A 5,546-nucleotide genomic window follows, 5' to 3' on the forward strand; every position below is an offset into this window, starting at 1 on the left:
GGAAATGAAGTGGCTAGGTAATTCATCACTGCTAGCACGCTGTCAAGGACTCCCTCTGCAGCTATTCAAAGCAGGAAGATGCAGAAAGGAGGAGGGAGTTATGGAGGGTGCTGGTTAAGGGGGGGAATGTAGGGGGGGTGTGCTTGTTTAAATTACGGCATTCTATTCAGAATACATTGTATTTACTGCGTCCTCTTTTTTTATTTGTGGCTCCTATTATCCGGCGGAACAGTTGTGCGTGAAATGTTATTGGTGACAGGAAGGTAGGAGGGAGGTTTGGGGGGTGGGGGGGTGACCTGAGCGTTATTTCTTTTTTTATTATTATTATTTTGCATGCGGCATTTCATTTCCCGGAGACGGGGTCTTGGATCGTGCAAGCGGCCACCACAGCTGCTGCTGGCAGCCTCTCAGCTCCTTCCTCCAAAATATCACCTGGAAGCGGAGCGCCCCACTCCAGCGGGCCCCCGCCGCTCGCTGTAATTAAGTTGAAGTCGGCGGTTGAGAAGCGATTGCGCGGAATAAACACATGCCAGCGTTTTCATCCAAGAGGAAAACTGAAGGTGGTGGGGGGGGGGGGGGGGGGGGGGGGGGGGGGGGGGGGGGGGGGGGGGGGGGGGGGGGTTATAGGCAACTGGATCTTGTTCAACTTCCATTAACACTTTACACATCTACAAACATTTTGTGTAATTATTAGAGATGTCCGAAAATGGCTTTTTTGCCGATATCCGATAATCCGATATTGTCCAATCTCTAATTACCGATACCGATATCAAGCGATACCAATATACACAGTGGTGGAACACATTATTATGCCTCATTTGTTGTGATGCCCGCTGGATGCATTAAACCAGTGGTCCCCAACCACCGGGCCGCGGCCCCGGTACCGGTCCCGCGGATCCGATTGGTATTGGGCCGCGCAAGAAATTTAATTAAAAAAAAAATATATATATATATTTTTTTTTTTTTTTAATTAAATCAACATAAAAAACACAATATATACATTATATATCAATATAGATCAATACAGTCTGCAGAGATACAGTCCGTAAGCACACATGATTGTATTTCTTTATGGAGTAAAAAAAGATATATATATATATATATATATATTTTTTTTTTTTATTAAATCAACATAAAAAAACACAATATATACATTATGTGTCAATATAGATCAATTACAGTCTGCAGGGATACAGTCCGTAAGCACACATGATTGTATTTCTTTATGGAAAAAAAAAAAAAAAAAAATCCCCCCCCCCCCCCCCCCCCCCGGTCCGTGGGACTAATTAATTTTCAAGCGTTGACCGGGCCCCAGCTACAAAAAGGTTGGGGACCCCTGCATTAAACAATATAACAAGGTTTTCCAAAATAAATCAACTCAAGTTATGTAAAAAACATGGCACTGCCATATTTTATTATTGAAGTCACAAAGTGCATTATTTTTTTTAACTTGCCTCGAAAAACCAGCAGCTTGGAAGGACTGCTCTCCCTGAGAGAGCATGAGGAGGTTGAGGTGGGCGGGGTTGAGGTGGGGGGTAGGGGATGTAGCAGTCCCGAAGAGTTGGTGCTGCAAGGGGTTCTGGGTATTTTGTTATGTTGTGTTTATGTTGTGTTACGGTGCGGATGTTCTCCCGAAATGTGTTTGTCATTCTTGTTTGGTGTGGGGTTCACCGGTGTGGCGCATATTTGTAACAGTGTTAAAGTTGTTTATACCGTCGCCCTCAGTGTGACCTGTATGGCTGTTGAGTTTAAGGGGGGAGGAGTATATTTATAGCTAGAATTCACTGAAATTGAAGTATTTCTTATATATATATATATATATATATATTATATATATATATATATATATATATATATATATATATATATATATATATATATATATATATATATATATATATATATAAATAAAATAAATACTTGACTTTAAGTTAATTCTAGCTATATGTATATATATACACTACCGTTCAAAATTTGGGGTCACATGTAAATGTCCTTATTTTTGAAGGAAAAGCACTGTACTTTTCAATGAAGATAACTTTAAAACTAGTCTTAACTTACAGAAATACACTACTATACGTTGCTAATGTGGTAAATGACTATTCTAGCTGCAAATGTCTGCTTTTGGTGCAATATCTACATAGGTGTATAGAGGCCCATTTCCAGCAAACTATCACTCCAGTGTTCTATGGTACAATGTGTTTGCTCATTGGCTCAGAAGGCTAATTGATGGTTAGAAAACCCTTGTGCAATCATGTTCACACATCTGAAAACACTTAGCTCGTTACAGAAGCCTACAAAACTGACCTTCCTTGGAGCAGATTGAGTTTCTGGAGCATCACATTTGTGGGGTCAATTAAACGCTCAAAATGGGCCAGAAAAAGAGAACTTTCATCTGAAACTCGACAGTCTATTCTTGTTCTTAGAAATGAAGGCTATTGCACAAAATTGTTTGGGTGACCCCAAACTTTTGAACGGTAGTATATATATATATATATATAATATATAATAGGGCTGTGAATCTTTGGGTGTCCCACGATTCGATTCAATATCGATTCTTGGGGTCACGATTCGGTTATAAATCGATTTTTTTTTTCCATTCAACGCGATTCTCGATTCAAAAAGGATATTTTCCCGATTGAAAGGGATTGTCTATTCATGGAATACATAGATTTCAGCAGGATCTACCCCAGTCTGCTGACACGCAAGCAGAGTAGTAGATTTTATAATTGTAAAGGACAATGTTTTATCACCTGATTGCAATAATGTACATTTGTTTGAACTATTAAATGAACCAAAAATATGACTTATTTTACCTTTGTGAAAATATTGGACACAGTGTGTTGTCAAGCTTATGAGATGTGATGCAAGTGTAAGCCACTGTCACACTATTGTTCTTTTTATAAATGTCTAATGATAATGTCAAAGGGATTTTAATCACGCTATGTTGAAATTGTAACTAATATTGATACTGTTGTTGATAATATCAATTTTTGTTTCACTACTTTTGGTTTGTTGTGTGTGGTGTTTGTGTCTCCTCTCAATTGTTGTGTGTGGTGTTTTGTGTCTCCTCTCAATTGTTGTGTGTGGTGTTTGTGTCTCCTCTCAATTGTTGTGTGTGGTGTTTGTGTCTCCTCTCAATTGTTGTGTGTGGTGTTTGTGTCTCCTCTCAATTGTTGTGTGTGGTGTTTGTGTCTCCTCTCAATTGTTGTGTGTGTGTTTGTGTCTCCTCTCAATTGTTGTGTGTGGTGTTTGTGTCTCCTCTCAATTGTTGTGTGTGGTGTTTGTGTCTCCTCTCAATTGTTGTGTGTGGTGTTTGTGTCTCCTCTCAATTGTTGTGTGTGGTGTTTGTGTCTCCTCTCAATTGTTGTGTGTGGTGTTTGTGTCTCCTCTCAATTGTTGTGTGTGGTGTTTGTGTCTCCTCTCAATTGTTGTGTGTGGTGTTTGTGTCTCCTCTCAATTGTTGTGTGTGGTGTTTGTGTCTCCTCTCAATTGCTCTGTTTATTGCACTTCTGAGTGTTGATGGGTCGGGTTGGTTTTGGAATTGGATTGCATTATGGTATTGCTGTGTATTGTTTTGTTGGATTGATTAATTAATTTTTTTTTAAAAACATTAAAAAAAATATTTTAAAAATTCTAAATTAATAAATAAATAAATTTTAAAAAATCGATTTTTTAAAATGAGAATCGATTCTGAATCGCACAACGTGAGAATCGCGATTCGAATTCGAATCGGTTTTTTACTTACTTCAGAACCCACTCCCACACTTGCCGTCAGGTGTGCAATACAACGTAAACCGTTTGGCCAACCAAAAAGTAACCACAGTACACCATACGGTATAGTAGTCTGTGGTTACCTTTTTGGTTGGCCAAGCGGACGTGACGACAGGCTGTCCTCACTCAGGTCCGCATGGACGTGCCTTAAGTCCGGGCTGGAAATCGGGAGAATTCGGGAGAATGGTTGTCCTGGGAGATTTTCGGAGAGGCACTGAAATTCGGGAGTCTCCCGGAAAATTTGGGATGGTTGGCAAGTATGTGTAGACCACAAGGAAGTGTTTTACATTTAAAACAAATAATAATAATATGACTCCTTTAATGCACCCTATAATCCGGTGTGCCTACTTTATGAAAAAAGTTTTTTTTTTTAAATAGACCAGGGGTCACCAACGCGGTGCCCGCGGGCACCAGGTAGCCCGTAAGGACCAGATGAGTAGCCGCTGGCCTGTTCTAAAAATAGCTCAAATAGCAGCACTTACCAGTGAGCTGCCTCTATTTTTAAATTGTATTTATTTACTAGCAAGCTGGTCTCGCTTTGCCGACATTTTTAATTCTAGAGAGACAAAACTCAAATAGAATTTGAATATCCAAGAAAATATTTGAAAGGACTTGGTCTTCACTTGTTTAAATAAATTCATTATTTTTCTTACTTTGCTTCTTATAACTTTCAGAAAGACAATTTTAGAGAAAAAATACAACCTTAAAATGATTTTAGAATTTTTAAACACATATACCTTTTTACCTTTTTAATTCCTTCCTCTTCTTTCCTAACAATGTAAATCAATGTTCAAGTTGTTTTGTTTTTTTTATATTGTAAAGAATAATAAATCAATTTTAGTTTAATTCTTCATTTTAGCTTCTGTTTTTTCGACGAAGATATTTGTGACATATTTCTTCAAACTTATTATGATTAAAATTCAAAAAAATTATGCTGGCAAATCTAGAAAATCTGTAGAACCAAATTTAAATCCTATTTCAAAGTCTTTTGAATGTCTTTTATTTTTTAAATCTGGAAAATCTAGAAGAAATAATGAATTGTCCTAGCTTGGTCCAATTTTTTTATATTCTAACAAAGTGTAGATTGGATTTTAACCTATTTAAAACATTTCATCAAAATTCTAAAATTAATCTTAATCAGGAAAAATTACTAATGATGTTCCATAAATTATTTTTTTAATTTTTTCAAAAAGATTCGAATTAGCTAGTTTTTGTCTTCTTTTTTTCGGTAGAATTTTGAATTTTAAAGAGTCGAAATTGAAGATAAACTATGTTTCAAAATTTAATTGTCATTTTTTCGTGTTTTCTCCTCTTTTAAACCGTTCAATTAAGTGTAAATATCATTAATTATTAATAATAACATAGAGTTAAAGGTAAATTGAGCAAATTGGCTATTTCTGGCAATTTATTTAAGTGTGTATCAAACTGGTAGCCCTTCGCATTAATCACTACCCAAGAAGTAGCTCTTGCTTTCAAAAAGGTTGGTGACCCTGAAATAGACCATTCATTGACAGTGCGCCCTATGGTCCAGAAAATACGGTAATAAAAAAATACTCAAATAAATTTAAAAGGGACATTGTATTCTAAACAGTGCAAAAAAACAACACACAATTTCTTGACATAGAAAAAAAAAAAAAAACAGTATATTAAATGTTGAACGGGGACTTTGATCTTGTATTGTTAAAAAAAATACCTCCAAAAATTTAAGATTTAATAAAATACAATATGTAAAGTTGAAGTCAACCTTTTTAAAAAAAAAATAATAAATAAAG

This window comes from Entelurus aequoreus, linkage group LG10 (genome assembly GCF_033978785.1).
Source record: "Entelurus aequoreus isolate RoL-2023_Sb linkage group LG10, RoL_Eaeq_v1.1, whole genome shotgun sequence".
Taxonomy (NCBI): domain Eukaryota; kingdom Metazoa; phylum Chordata; class Actinopteri; order Syngnathiformes; family Syngnathidae; genus Entelurus; species Entelurus aequoreus.